The 16,579-nt window shown below is 36.4% G+C and overlaps 1 protein-coding gene across 4 annotated transcripts in view; it reads left to right on the top strand.

The window, feature by feature from the left end:
• Nucleotides 1-16,579, top strand: part of LOC131435937 (uncharacterized) — a 316,170-nt gene that overhangs the window by 73,102 nt on the left and 226,489 nt on the right. Inside the window, exon 1 of one of the 4 annotated variants that reach the window (XM_058604245.1) lies at nucleotides 15,388-15,947. The exons of 2 other annotated variants lie outside the window; for them this stretch is intronic. The gene's annotated coding sequence lies outside the window, so the exon portion shown is untranslated. Of the gene's footprint in view, nucleotides 1-15,387; nucleotides 15,948-16,579 lie in introns of those variants that run through there. One more of the 4 variants, XM_058604243.1, reaches the window with a different exon arrangement.

The following is a 16,579-nucleotide window of genomic DNA, read 5'->3' as shown; positions in this document are numbered from 1 at the left end:
AGTTTGATGAACATTGGTAAGATACTGATCTAGCGGAACTAATCCATCTTTGGTAGATTAACTGAACAATATAAATATAAATTACTGTATTTTGTGTATCTTTGCAGTGCTTTCTTCAAGCGGAAGTTTTAGCAATCACTCAGAAAATCGATCACTTGCAGCTTTACAGTGTGTGTGTGTATTGAGTGTTAAGATAAAAATCGTGTTATAGCTTTTCATGAATTCAGAGTGAATTCAAAACAAAGATACTATCTATATTTGAGAGCACTCAATATACTGTACAGGGTGTGTCAGTAAAAAAATGCGAAGATTTGAGATGTTACTGGCCTTTCTCTAAAGAAAGGTAATAGGACTGCTGGAAAACTCGCCTTTCGGCCGACAGCCCTTTAGGGTACAATTTCCAAGATTTTTTTCCGCTAAATTTTCTCTGATATGGCTGAACCGATTTCAACAAGCTTAGACTCGTTTGAAAGCTACCAATAAATTGTGGATCAAGTTCGAAGATCAAATGTAACTAGGAATCAGTTTCGGAGATATAATTGTATAAGTGACGTAACCGATAAAACGCGTTGTTAATTTTCGAGGAGATGGCTTAGCCGATTTTAAAAATTTTAGGCTCGTTTAAAAGCTACTATTATATTGTAAATCAAGTTCGAAAAAAAAAGTGGTTGCCACTTCCTGTTCTGAAGATAGAATAGTTTAAGTGACGTAACCGACAAATTACCCATTTTTCATCGGCTGAATTTTCTCGAAGATGACTCAACGAATTTCAATCTTATTTAAAAGCTAACAATGTTAATAAAACTTGGAAGTGTTATAGTGAACATTTCCGGTTCGAGCGAAGTAATTTTGCATCGTTGCCTAAAATGACAGAAATTTTCAACATGTGCTACCCTATAATTCCGAAGCTGAAAGTCGGCCGCAGTAAAAGTTTCATAACGATCTATGAGATCATTTGAACTTTTACTGGATGCTAACATAGTGAGAATTGATCCAACTAGATTGGGTAGAAGAATGTACAAGAAATGGGTAGAATATCTCTGTACTCAACGGAGCAACTTTTTTTTTCGTCGCACCGAAATATTTTAAATAATTTATGATGAAATTTTCAATAGCCTGAAATAACCACAAACAACTCAAAATTCAAGTTTTCTGAATTGTTTTGTATGAACGAGCATTATATGTCATAATTTTGAGCGCCTATAACTCCACCTTATTTTTTTATTGTATTTGTACATTTACTAAAACTCGATTCATGAACACATACCGGAACGTCGTTTTAGTGTTTTAATAGTATCCCACTGAAAAATCTGTTTGAGTTGACTCATGTTTTCATGAGCCAATAACAGCATGCCGTAATGATGTCAGCCTTTTGATTCCTCTAGCACAGTCGATGGTTTGGGTCGCTGCCTCACACCAACTATTTCGTTCAGAAGCAGTTCTGTTTCAGTCGATATAGGGAGGCATGTGTTATGTGTTATGTATGAAAAAATGCCGCACTGTTCTGAACAGTATGAATCAGCCATCTGACACCGGTATGTTAGCACCAGCCATTTGAAAGTACACCGATTACGTTGAGCCCCTCACGTTTCGGGCTCCAAACACTGTGATATTTTGATACTCATCACGACTCTCTAATTGTGCAAATTACACCCACTTGATGTCACAAAACACTTCCTGTTGTATTTTAGGCAAACCGACAAGTTATTGTGAGAGAATCGATCCAAAAATCTCTAATTTTCGTGCAATAAACAAGGTAAACCAAAAAACGATTGCATTACGGATGGTTCATTTATGTTGAAACCAGCTAATTTTGAAGTTCCGATTTAGATCCCATCAAGATGGCGTTTTTTCTGTTCAGTCAACGCTTGCCTTAATATAGAGTGGATGGGTGAAATATTTGCTTTGCATTCGATTGATGAAATGTCAACTGTTCGGTTTTGGGACCGTGCACGAGGGCGTGGTTTAGTGGCCCGGCAACGACAGCGCACGAGGTTGCGAGTGGAAAAAATAATCCTACCATTGCAAAACTTGTAATCTGAGTTTGAAAATACTTTCTAGCGAATTTTCTCTGCGTATTTTTTCCGGGGCCAGGAACTATTCGCGTGCGGTGCGAACGATTGTTCAACATCTACTGGCTATTAGATTTTAAGTCGAATTATTCGTTCTGTATCTAAATACGGCCACTTTTTTCTGTCATTGCAGTTGGATTTGTGTATAATATTGTTCATATTCTTTCAAACATACTCTATTATCACGATATTCTCAGAACATTAAATGATTTTTTAATCGACTGGATTGAAAGCACTGAAAAAACTCTTACAACAAAACTTTAATTTAAGACTTTTAGTAAAAATTACTTCTGTGTAATTTATTTTTATATGTTCACTCAAAGAAAATACCCCAATAGCAAGTTACACTTGCTATTACTTTATTTTCAGAGCAAAATAGACACAAATAACTTTCCATCCATTGAACTTTGAAATGGGCCGCAGTTTTAGATAAATTTAACTACTCGATAAAAAATAACTACTCGACTGGCAAAATTTATCTAAAAGTTCAAATAATTCGCAGGATGGTCGATATTCTTTGCATGGAGGCAGAAAATAAATTGCAATTGTAAAAATGCTAGCAAACTCAAGGACAGCCAGTTTGACGTATATTGAGAATACGAGTCACAAAATTAACAACAAATAATCGTTTTATTGAAACGCTGAACTGTTTATAGAAAGGTTATACAATCTCTTGAACATCGACTAGTAAAAATTGGCCAAGTGTCATATGCCATTCCACTCAGTTCGTCGAGCTGAGCAATGTCTGTGTGTGTGTTTCTCGAATATGACTTAATCGATGTTGACCAACTTAGATTCAAATAAAAGGTTTTGTGGTTCTACATGGAATCCCTGAATTTTATCCGCATCCCATTTTCGGTTCCGGAATGGTAGGGTAAAGTGTGTTAAAAATTGTGTACCATTACTTAAAGAGTCGAAACGAAATAAGTAAAAAGTTTACTAAATTGGTCTCGAAAGTATTTCAATCGGTAGCCATTATTAATAGACAGCCAAACAAACCGATTCCGGCTATCCTGGTTCCCGGTTTTCGAATAACCTGGTTTTCTCATGGATGTCAGAGAACTGTTTCATTCTGTAGGTTATACTAGTTAATGCACAAAAAATCTCTTTGGTTTATTTTAAGAACCAATGAGAAATATTTTTAATAGTATACCACAGTAGAGACCACGAGAATATGAGAAAGGCATCATTACACCACTAGGTGGATTAAAACAGGTTTTTGACTATTTTATTCAGTGTAAATATATGGTAACAATGGAAAGCTATGGTAGAATTATTTCGCCTATTTGCCACTAATGGCGCTCCTTGTTGTCGTGCACGGTCCCTATAAGCGAGTATACCAAATAGGTCAAGTATGTTCACATTTACTGCACACCGTGCTCGTTTGTATAAGTGTTCACTGTACTGCAGTTTACTAATAATTTTGGTTCACCGATGAACGCTAAATTTGCTAGTGGTACGGTACTAACTGATGAATAGATTTTTTTTTCAGTGTCGTGCCGCAAAGTAGAAGGGAAAAAATAGACTCGCGATCGATGCACCTAAATGTTAGCAAAAGAGTTAAAGTGACTAATTCACAATTATTCAACTAAAATGAACGATAGTCTACATTCGGAAGTATGAAACAAGTATACCAGTTCTAATAGTATTCACGTCAACCAGCTATACCTCTGATAATACTCACCCGCCGGAAACCGAGCACCGGTATAACCAAAACCGTTTCGCTTGCTCAACAACTGACGAGCTCTAGATGAGCGGTTCTATCGAAAATGACGATTTTCTTAATTTCAATTTTTGTGCATTTTGATTAGGCTCAATTTTTTTTTAAACATTATTCATGACCATAACTGACCATTTTGATTAATTCGATTCTATTCTTATTTTTAAGAAAGACCTAAGCAAAAATTGTCCAGAAACAATATATCATATAATTATTGGTAATTATTGGGACTACGTGGAAAAAGTACAGTGTGGACATTTTCAACGATTTTAATTAAAAACCGCTGTATTTCTGAGACAATAGAATTTAACAAACTTTGATAAGCCTATTTTCTCCTTTCTCGTATAGAAGGGCTATGTAATCACTGTGGAAATCGAATTTTCATCCGAGGTCCAGAGGGCCGAATGCCATATACCATTCGATTCAGCTCGACGAGCTGAGCAAATGTCTGCGTGTGTCTATGTGTGTGTATGTATGTGCGAATGTAACAAAAATGTCCCCCGATTTCCTCGAAGATGGCTGGAACGATTTTCTCAAACTTAGATTAAAAATAAAAGGTCTCTTTTCCTATAGGTTGCTATTGAATTTTACTCGAATCGAACGTGCGCAAAAAAAAAATGAAAAAAGTGTACTCGACTTTCTTAGATACCGCTTATCCAATTTTCATCAACTCAGATTCATATTAAATGCCTCTTAGTTCCTGAGCTTGCTGTCAAATTTCATCTGGGTCCAACTTCCGGCTCGGGAGTTCTAGGATAACATGTGCAACATGAACTAATAAAGTGCACTCGAATTTATCAAAGACCGCTCATACAATTTTAACAAGCTTAGATTCAAATGAAAAGTCTTACAAACCCATATAACACATATAGTAAATTTCATCCGGATACGACATCCGGTTCCGGAACTACAGGCGAATGAGTATAAAAATACTATTTTCAGGAACGTGTTTTCATACATGACACAGAAAAATCAAGCCAAATACATTCAAATAGCCGTATAGTTTTTCAATTAGGCAGGTATGGTTAATTTATGACTAAATACGTTGACTTTGAGTATACCGGATCATCGTTCTTGGTTTCGGAAGTACCGGAAAAGTGTTTGTGTACTTCAATTTCTCAGAAACGGCAAATCAGATTTTCGCAAACTCAGATTCAAATGAAAAGTATTATGTTTTTAAAGTTTATGTAGAATTTTATCCAGATCCGACTTCCGGTTTCGGAAATACGGGGTAATCTGTATGAAATTATAACCTGTTATATAGAGCGATAATGCAAAACAAGTAAAAATCCTTCTGAACTAGGTTGAAAACTGTTTCAATTGATAGGTTATGCTAGTTGCTGACCAAACGAACCAATTTCAGTTATGCCGGTTTCCAACTCCCGGTTCCGTAAGTGCCAGAAATATTAGTCAAAAACTCAAAAACGGAACTCTCTTCATTTTCTCAGAAACAACTAAGTCGATTTTAACAAACTTAGACTTAAACATCAATCAGCAGAAAACATGTCGTGGGTTATGGAAAGATACTTCGTAAATCATCACCGCACAGCACTAACTTCACCAACTCAACACCCAGCTTTGTCACCGTTCGTTAACTTATTAACACCATCCTAAACAGCGATCGAACCCAAACTAACAACACGTCATCACGCCATCCGCCAACAAAATTGAAGCATCATTCACACGTCGGTCGACATATTCTCGGTGTGTGCCACGATCTTCACGAGTCGATTACAGGTCATTGGAAATTCCCATCGTCGCAGCTCTGCAGTCAGTCAAAAGCTGACGGTGGTATGCGAATACTCTCGCGCCGCGATAACGTCAACCGTGGGCACGACACTATCCATACACAAATTGCAAGGAGCAGATTTCAGCTTCGCACCGTTTCGCATCGGAAAAGTTTCATGGCTTTTTCATTACGCTTCGCTTCAGGCGGGGCTACGAACCAAACGACACGGCTGTCAAGGAAAACTCGCCTTGTTGTGAAAATTTCGGTTGTTCACTTCCTGCCAGTGTACCGGTAGTGCATCGTACCGTGCATGACACTCGAATCGTACGGAATAGTAGAGTAGAGTACAGCTAGCTTCCTAATGCCGGCGGCACTTTGAAGTTTGACTCATGCTGTCGTTGAGATAACTGGCTCGCAATAATGGTTTCTAACAGTGGCTTTAGAAAACATACAAGTCTTTCTTTGGGGAATTTTCATTAGCTTACGATTTTGTCAGTTTTGTCATACGGTTAATGTTTGATTACAGAAGCTGACTCACATTGCTGCTCGCGGGACATTATTATATCCTTGAATACTGCTCCTGGATGGAGTGTTATTATCGTCCCATTCAACAGCATCGGAGTATCGTGTTTCCGTAGTTTGGTTCTACTCTTTCGTCGAGTCAACAATGTGCTGAACTCTGCTCTAGAGGTACACGTGTTGCGATATTTTTTTTTGTGGCATTTTGACGAACTTGGATAATGCTTCGGTGAATGTAAAAAAAATGTATACATATTTCAACACGAGATGATGACGATGTTTGTATTTGCATAATAAACTTCCCTTACTTTCATGGCTAATGCGCCGTAGAGAATGTTGGGATTATAATGTTGCGTTGGCCCGGAATGATTCTACTCAACCGGATTGTAGCTTGCAGTGTGCTGTTGTTCGTTCCGTTCGAAATTTAGAGTGCAGATGCGATGAAAAAACAGTGCAAAAGTTCGCCTAGTTTTTGCGCAGCATTGAACTGAACCTACCTTTGTTTGGGAAAATACGTATGCGAATGAAATGTTCATAAAACGTTTTCACCATATATAACACTTTTCATCCATCTTTTATTTTTTTGTTGATCGTATAGGCAAAGCGATCGAATACAGCATTTCTGATGATTCGGAAATAGGTAAAAAAAATCAATACCGATGCATAATAACATAAAATATGAACGATCGGAAAACGTCGTTTCATTTAGATCCGAGTTCCGCTTCCGGAATTACAGGGTGATATGCACCAAAAATGTGAAAATGATGCATTCAAAATGTAAAAATAATGTCACTCACTTTTCTCAGAGATGGCTAAACTGATTTTCGAAAACTTAGATTAAAATGAAAGTGAAAAGGTCAGATACAGAGTTCCTGAATTTCATTTGGATCCGACTTCCGGTTTCGGAATTACAGGATGATATGCACCAAAAATGTTAAATTAATATCACTTAATTTTCTCGAAGATGGTAGAACCGAGTTTCACGAACCTAGATTCCAATTAAAGGTCTTATGGTCTCAAATAAAGTTCATTTGGATATAAACCACAGACTAACAGACAGGACACTCAAATTAGATTCTTCAATCATTTTAACGGTCATTTCGAATATTTCTTTAGTTGGGACAGTACTCGCATATGGCATGATGTCGCCATGTTACCCTATCAAAAACATCCTGTCTGTCATCTAGACTGTGTTTATTTTCTTCATATACCAACAGAGTTTCCATTAATATACGTCCATGCGAATTTCATGCAGGATACAGATTTAATACATATTGCCAAAACTATATACAGAATTGTGCCTACTTCTCATCCTTCAACGCAATACAAAATCGAACCAGTTTTGAGACAATATCTACTTACTTCTGGTCTGTCGCCACATAATTTCGGGTGAAAATTACCAACACAATCAAAAATAGTCTAGATGAACAACGTTGAGAAAAATAAATGCTTACCTTCAAACATCGTGGGAAAATGTTAAATATATTAAATATATTATCAACGTAAACCAATAATTTATTGTGACGATTCATTTTCAAATACTATGATGAAATCAGGCATCCCTGTAAGCAGCTGATCGGTGTTGACAAACGAGAGGGAACCAACTAGTAAAAACACTTTAACATAACACAAGGGGTGTACCGATAGTAAATAGTTCGCGCAGTACAATATAGGTGGAACTAGTGCATCACGAAGAATTCACTCATACTGTCATATCTGTCAGTCTGTGATCTATCTTCCGGTTCCGGAATTCTTGATTGATTGATTGATGTCTTTGACAACCTTTCCCTTTGCCTTGAGTCTCCTCTTCATGATTGTCCAATACTTCTCAATAAGGAAAAGGGGGGGGGGGGGTTTCAGTTTGATGGGTTAAGGTTTTTTGGAACAAACTGGACCCCTTTCTCTGCATACCATTCTTGAACAACTTTGCTGTAATGACAGCTTTCCAAATCTGGCCAAAACATTACGAGATGGTCGTGGGATCGAATGAATGGCAAAATTCATTTTTGGAGACACTCTTTTTGATATAGTTCCGATGTCATTGTCTTATTTGGAACGAAAACTTTCGTTTTTTTGCCACAGCTGCAAATGCCTTGCCAAATCATAAATTTTCTTGCATCGGCAGCACCGAATTTTATGGCCAAATAACGGTCCGACAGATTAGGATTCCTCTTAATCATCTTCAAAATCTTACCACGCAGTTTGATAACTTCCATGTTGATTGTTTACAAAGTACAGTCGATTTGCGGAATGTCAAAAATCATACGTGAAGCTGACAAAATTTCCGACACGTGGGCGCCAAGAACTTCCAAATCCGTCCACCAGGAGCGCCACAATATGAGTAAAATTTTATTTCAATTCTAAATGAAGCAAGATTTAGTAGGAAGCACATAATAATACGAATCGCGATTAAATTGCAACGTATTCTCGGTAGCCGGTTAACTAGAGCAATAAACACATGATAATACCATTAAAAATTTTACTAACGAAGGGGTTGCCCTTCCAGTAATGCTTGTGGAAATGTAGAGAATTCTAGTAGCAACATGCATTGAACTATCAACCCTTCCTTCCCATGTAGATTTGCATTCCGACGCGGCCAGCGTCGATATTGATCAGCATGCAGCGATCAATGCAGTTTACACAATGTGAAACTGTGTGGTATTTCCTAGCAAGTTGTTTCAGAAAAACATAATTGGTTCTGATCAATAACGGAGTAGCAACACACGGGCGGTCTCTAACACTGATGCTAATCTTTGACAGTTAGGTATATTTGCCTCTTTTGGTACAACATAGACTTTATTCGTTTTATAACATAACGTTCCAAAACATCTTTGGCTTAGTGACAATAGGCCAGAATAGCGAACGTCATGGTTGCATAGGAATGCACAGTGGTCCGAAACGGGAAATTAGCGTGACAAAAATATTTTCACTAATAAATATTAGTTTTTTGTAGTTGGTGTCTTCAGAAAAGTTGTTTGTAATCAAATGGCGCTCCTTTTGATGAAAAAAGTTACTAGGGTGGTCCTTATTTAAATTGAAATCTGAAATCTAACTTTCTTAATTGAACTCAAAAACGATTTCGTTGTACTATAAAGTTGTAGAAAATTTTATTTTGAGCAACTTTGTTGAAAACAGCACCTCTCTAGCTCTTCATTCGATCGAGTTACATTAATTTTCCCGAGTAAAAGTAGGGTGGCTCCCAAAAAATAACTTTTTGTGTTCTAACATTTTTGTGAAACGTTCTATCGAAAAGTTGTCTTTAGAAGAGTTGTTGAACTAATCATTGCGCATAATTTGGCTCAACCAAGCTTTTTCATATGAGCTACCAGTAAAAAGTTATGACTGTTTTTTCATCAAAAACTAGTCAAGCTTCAAATATAGCCAGATGGATAGAAATGCATCCTATGCGGTTCCTGAAAGGTCATAATATAAGTAAAAATTTAGGTGAAAATTGGAACGGTGTTATTTTTCTAACTTATTTCAATTAGTCTTAAAAATACCCAAAAAATCTCAAAAACATTGCATAACTCTTAAACGCCTTAACGTATCAACATACTTTCTTCAGCAAAATAATAGTATCAAATTAGTTCTACAAATATTCCATACATTGTCCGTTCGAGAAATGAGACACACAAAAACTACAGCCGAAAATAGTTTGCAGAACAATTTTAATTCATTTATTACCAAAATAACTACTTCAATTGAGTTTGAGCAACTGAGGATTAGAGATACCCCAAGTAGCATGTTAAGTTGCTGTCCTGTATATTTCTACTGATTGTGCAATTTATCAAGTTGTTTTATATCACTTTTCTAGTAACTGTTGTGTTATGGAAAAAGCGCAATTTTTCTGTGTTGTGCAACATACTTTCAAGTTCATCCGTTATTACGAACATTTATTCACAACGATTGTGCAACTGACACAAAAACTCATGCGTCGATCCCATCAAAAAGGCAGTAATAAAATCAGCGAAAAAACAATTGTGAAACTCGTGCAATCTACTACGTAATGTAAACAAGAAATGGAATTACGTTTACGAAAACATAACAAACATAATTTCGAATAAATAAGTTTCACATTTGATTTTCAATACAACTACTCTCAACACAAACATGGATCTTGTAAAAAAAACTGCACATGAAAAATGATAATGCACATATTGTAGAATTAATCTTTTGTGTTTTTGTAAATGAAAAATCGACAACGAACTGCATTTTTGTGATGAAACATGTATTCGTACGCCCGAAATTTTCAAGCGCCTTTAAATTAACGTGTTTTGGTGATTGTACAAAAATTTCTGTGAAAATAAAAGTCTATTATTTTTAATAAGAATCATCGGAATGGTGTTCAAAATACGTGTATTCAAACATTCTTTAAAATTCTCATACGATTTTGATCAAACTAATGTGTAATCTAACCTGAAAAATCTCGAAATGATTTTTTCTTGAATATTTTCCAATATGGCATCGATTGTAACAGTGAGTTGAACAGAAAATGGTTCACCCAACGTAATGACATATATTATCTAAATAACATGTTAATGTTGATGTTATATTAACATGTTAATATTTCGGAACGAAATTCTCTACGTTTTGTTTTTTATCAGTTTTAATCTTCCAGTTGAATTAAACAACAATACGGTGTAGTCATTCATCTTAGCGGACCCGACTTTTGTGATACGCACTGTAGGTATTATTTTTTGGTAAGTCCGTGTGCTGGAGTTGCAGAAACAAGTTGCACAAGCGGTAATATATAACTATGGGAGTAACTATGATGAAATTAACTTTTCGTTCAATATCTTTGAAAAGTGATGTCAGGTCTGCCTATTTTTTTTTCGCGAGATGAAAACCGAATACAAATTATCTGATTGATTTTTGTTTTCATTGTGTATATATCAGGAATCAGAACAAATTGGCTCAAATGGCACGTTCCTCTTGATATTTGGAGATTTGTGCCAAACATCATGCACAACTTTTTTGCAAGTTTTGAATTTTATATCAATGTTTTTCTAAAACTGAAGATAACTGCGCACACTGATCTAAAAATTCATGAGACAGCAAAAACAATTCGGACTCTGCAGAAATATATTTTTTACAGCAAGGTTATCAATTCGGCTTAACATTTTTTGCCTTGCGGAGAGCATCAATCATTTCACTAATTTTTCTTCCACAAGATATTTATAGCAATTTCGACGTATATTGTGCCCGGTACAATTATGACAGTCGTTTGGAAAGTTTTTGATAAGTTCCACAATTGTTATAGTTACTCCTGTTTTACATGACATTTCTAAATCAATTGTAAAACATCTTGAAAGTTCAATAAGCTACATTTGCTACTTGGGACTGTGTAATATGGTTATTCCGAACTAGTTGGCCATGATAAATTTATGAACAGAAATTTTCATGATCTCGACAACCATTCCAACAAGCTGGTGCAAGTTAGTAAAATGCAAATATTTTTATACACATCGTGCCAAGACGCCTACGACACTGGCCCTTCTTTCTCATCCACTTGTGTACCGAATAGCCTGTAAAAGCCGGAAAACGACGCACAATGAGTTTTGGTTCCAATAAATACATTCTACTCATTTTAACAAACTAATGATTTTATTGGGTTTCAGGAAGTGCTTTGACTAACAAAAAATCTATTTTCGGCTGTAACTTTTGTGTTCTCTCAATTCTCGAAAGGACAATGTATGGAACATTTGTAGAACTAATTTGATACTATTATTTTGTTGAAGAAAGTATGTTGATACGTTAAGCCGTTTAAGAGTTATGCAATGTTTTTGAGTTTGTTTGGATATTTTAAGACTAATTTAAATAGGTGAAAAATATAACACCCTTACCCTTGATGAAAAAACAATCATAACTTTTTACTGGTGGCTCATATGAAATAGCTTGGTTGAGTCAAATTGTGTGCAATAATTAGTTCAACATCTCTTCTAAAGACAACTTTTCGATAGAACGTTTCACAAAAATGTTAGAACACAAAAAGTTATTTTTTGGGAGCCACCCTACTTTTACTCGGGAAAATTAAAGTAACTCGATCAAATGTAGAGCTAGAGAGGTGCTTTTTTCAACAAAGTTGCTCAAAATAAAATTTTTTTAAAGCTTTATTGTACAACAAAATCATTTTTGAGTTGAATTAAGAAAGTTAGATTTCAGATTTCAATTTAAATGAGGACCATCCTAGTAACTTTTTTCATCAAAAGGAACGCCATTTGATTATAAACAACTTTTTTGAAGACACCAACTACAAATAACTAATATTCAATCGTGAAAATATTTTTGTCCCGCTAATTTCCTGTTTCGGACCATAGTGGAATGGTAACAATTAATGTTGCTCGGATATCAAAAATGCAACTAACGCCAATGATCATCGTTCGGTTCACTTCGATAATCGCTTTGATATTCGGACTTGTCCGTATATTCGGGTGCGAACGAAGACGACACTGCTTCGTTGCTCGCACGAAAATCTATTCTTTGCAGTTGTTATTCACATTGAACACACGCCCGAAAGACTTAAGGTGTTACAAAACAGTAGAAAAAAAGAGAAGAACTTTTTTGGGGAATTATTTTTAAATCCAAAAAATGGAGTAATCCGAATTTTGTATAAAGCACTTTTTAGTATGTATATTTAAAAACAAAAAAATGATCAGTTTTAAAAATTGAAAAACAAAATGGCGGCTTGGCGGCATTTCCGCGAAAGTGCTGCATTTTGACGGCCGGAAATTCAGCTCCCGCAATTTTCGATCTAGAACAAAAAACAAAACATTTTTTTTTCATATTACAGTGTGTATAGAGGTACGTAGGGGTTTTGTAATTGATTGATTTTCTGTAAAATGGCTGCCCTTTTAAAATAAAACCGCATTTTCTCATCACAAAATTGTACATAAAAAATATTATTCAATATTTTCAAAAACCCTTACGTACCTCTGTGGAGATAACTATCGAGAATATTCGGTAAAATTTTTGAATCGATTGGTCAAGATTCAAATTATGTTCCCAGCCAGCTCAAAAAACGTGGGTCTGAGATAAACGCGATTTAAGTTTTCGGTGCTGTAAGATCGTATCTCATACTCGAAATTAAGACGTCTAGAAAATTTTCCCGCTTTTCATCTTTTGGAATATTATTTTTAAGATCATACATGATCATACATGACTTGCTCGGCCACAGCTGCACATTGTGTGCCAAATCAAATATTTTTTGGGATACTTGATCTTTTTTTTCGTCCTGAAACGCTCCTCTACGCCTTCTCAAAAAATACATTCCGGGAAGATGATTAAAATGTTTTAGCACATCAGTTTTATCGTCCATTATCACGCCGGAAAACTTTGTCTAGTATTCGCGATACAACTGGTGAGCCCTGGTTTTAGCAATCACATTCAGTTTATTCTTGCCGGTACTTGAAAGTATGCACGAAAGTTGATTTATATTTATCTAGCCAAAGTACGCACTTAAAGAGCTGTTCTCTTCTGCAATATTTGCTTAACTTTAGCATCATTCCGTTGATACCTAGAGATCCGCTCTCCCCCTTCCATGCTGTTGTCAAACGTGTATCGAAATATTTAGGAAAGTTATGGACAGTTCGAAGCGTTTACGGAAGTTTTCTTACTGATAGATCCGAATTTTCAATGCGACCGCACGCAATTGTATTTCGCACGTTATTTTCTTTCGACACCAACTTCGCTCTGAAAGCTTGTACAAGCCCTCATAAGCCAGGATAGCTAGATCCATGTAGGAACGCACGGATGAATACATTCGCGTAATAATTTTCTTTGGATTGTTCGATTGGCCTCTAAATTTAAGAAATTTTAAACATATTCCTAATAACTTTTCATGTCATTTCTATATTCTCCGATACAACATATATTTGAACATGACTAATTCTAAAGGGATCCACAGTCTCCCTGTAGCCACACTGAACCGCCAGCGAACAATCTAGTGCATTTTCCGTCATCGCACTAGCGTTCGATAAAAGAACTAGAACCACTTCGGGCTTGGTCGGATGAAATTCCGTATCCGTGCGCTATAAGAAAAACGAAAAAGGCAAAAAGTTAAATTATCCAATATCGGCAAGAGTATCAGCAGCGAACAGCACTCTTCCCATTTCTCGTCACAGTTCCGAATCGAGAAAAACCAAGCGGGAATAAGTTGGAACAGCTTTTGCATTTTGTATTATGAACCGTTGCAATTTTGCGCTTGAGTCTGATATCGTGTCGCATCGTAGATTCCAGCTCCGAGCTTCTCCGAGAAATTTTAAATCGATAAAACTGTGCTATTTGCAGCTCTCTTCGATTTGATTAGACGGATCGCGAGACGGCCAGAGCAACGGATGAAGCATTTTCCTAGCCCTGTTTGTTGGTGGAAAACGAAAGAATCGAGCGCTGTTTGAAGTGTAAATCGATGCACATTAATATTAATAGAATTTGAGTAACTGAATAACTTTTCCCTCAGGAGAATGAATGACACGGGGTAAGAATTGACATTTGCATCGTTCCGTATGCCAATCGAGTTCTGAACTGATTCACCAATTCGCAAACATGAAGTAATTGTTCTAAATGAAATAACGCCCGGTGCAACAGTTCCGACTAATTACGATCATGCCATAGGCCACAGCATTGAATTTGATTCGACGGCTGATTGAAATATGTAAGCATTCAAAATCGTTCCAGGTTAAATTGATTTCTGGTAGAGATTTTTAATGAATATTCAGATTGAACTGAACGCTCATTACGACACTTTTAATCGATATCCACTTTGTTGGATGGTTGGAATTTTCCCGATAATGCGCTTAATTAAGCAAATTTACATGCTACGTTGCTATCACTAATGGTATTCGGGGTATGACGAAGTACATTTGATGATGCGGCTCGGTTGGGTTTGCAATATGTTAATTGGCATCAATTTCTAAATGCCAAACGTTTCGAAAGGGCCGTTCCATTGTTTCCACGAAGCACATTAGATGTCATTTATTATGTGGATAATTGGACTACTCATCAAATATTCAGCTTTCTCGGAACACGATGGCGATCATTTATAGCTACACACAGTTGAAAAGCACGAGGTCACACGACTCTATAGCTACTACTGTAGCTGTTCCTTCTGTCGCCGTTGGGCATGTGTTAGACGCTTATACTTAGGGTATCGACCATAACTTTTGGTCTGAAAGATTAAATTTTTAAAATTGCTGGAAAGTGTTTTTGAATCGCGTTTACTATAAATCTGGCGCTCTGTGAAGTCCATCAATTTTTTAGGGTAAACTCGCACACAGAACCATTATTAGTACATGGCTCTGTACTAGACAATGAAAAAATTGAGAAAATCAATATTTTTCTAGTGTTAATATCAGCCATGCGGTAAAGCGGTTCACGGCCTTTGGAGTTTTCACTAAGGATAGCCGTGTAGGGCACGAACTTGCCCTGTGCATGTTGGTATGGCACTCGCGAAACCCAGCTAAAGCTAACAAGTTCATGTATAGGTCAATTCAAAGTATTAGTTAACCACGACCATGGAACAGCATGAAAACAGTGCTTCAAGTGGCGCAGGTTGAATGTATAGCAAGGGGAAAATTGAGCTTTTGGTTAGGAACGGATTTTATTATTATTTAGGCTTACTTCGCGAACATTTCTAGTAACGAATAATAAAATATCAATTCCGATCGGATCGGAAGAAAGGTTCTGCTGGCCGTATGGATAAACGTATATTTCAGGCGTTCAAACGGAACAACGAGAAAGTTTCAGTGCGGGACGTGGTCATAAAATGGGCACTTCAAAGTAAAATGTTCTTCATGCTGAAGAACGTTTGAACAAGTAGTAGAAGCAACCTACATGAAATGTGTTTACTAATTCTTACCAGAACCACACTATTTCACAAGGTGTGGTAAGTCCGATACATTGATTTAATTTGGTAAGTATGCAATAGTCTGGCAAGCTATTTGTGGCTGCGGTAAGATTTCGCAACCGATATTAACATCAAGGAATGTTTACAAAAAAACGACTGCTACCCATGGTTTAAAACCACATGGAAAAAAAACCTTCTTTTAATCCACCTAGTGGTGTAAAGATTTCTCCTGTATACTACAGCAGAAGTTTCCCGAAATACTACAATTTAAAAAAGTTTAGAAAATAGTTTTGATGGTTTCTGTTGCATAATACTGCTACATTGATACACTACATTCGCATTTCAGCTAGTGAAAATCTATTCAATCATGTGTGAAAGAGTGAAGTGAGTTACATTTTATTACATTTAATTACTATTGTTGGTACTTCCGCAACCAAAAGCTGGATATCGGCATAGTGACAATCGATTCATTCAATCATATTCTAATCCACCGAAACCTCCATTTACGAACTAAACGGGGGTTCGTAAAAAAAGTTTACGTTATTTGGGATTAAACATCTTAAACATCCTTACAATGTTGGTATTTTCGGAACGGGACTGATGAGTAGTTGACGGAAAACGATGTTTGAGGTGGTTTGTAAATGCTAGAAGGCGACTTCCGGTTTGTCGATATTCCTTAAAAAACTTTACAATGTGGG

Source organism: Malaya genurostris, chromosome 3 (genome assembly GCF_030247185.1).
Source record: "Malaya genurostris strain Urasoe2022 chromosome 3, Malgen_1.1, whole genome shotgun sequence".
In the NCBI taxonomy this organism is placed as follows: Eukaryota; Metazoa; Arthropoda; class Insecta; order Diptera; family Culicidae; genus Malaya; species Malaya genurostris.
Note: the sequence above shows the minus strand (reverse complement) of the source record. Positions and strands in the feature narration are given on the sequence as shown.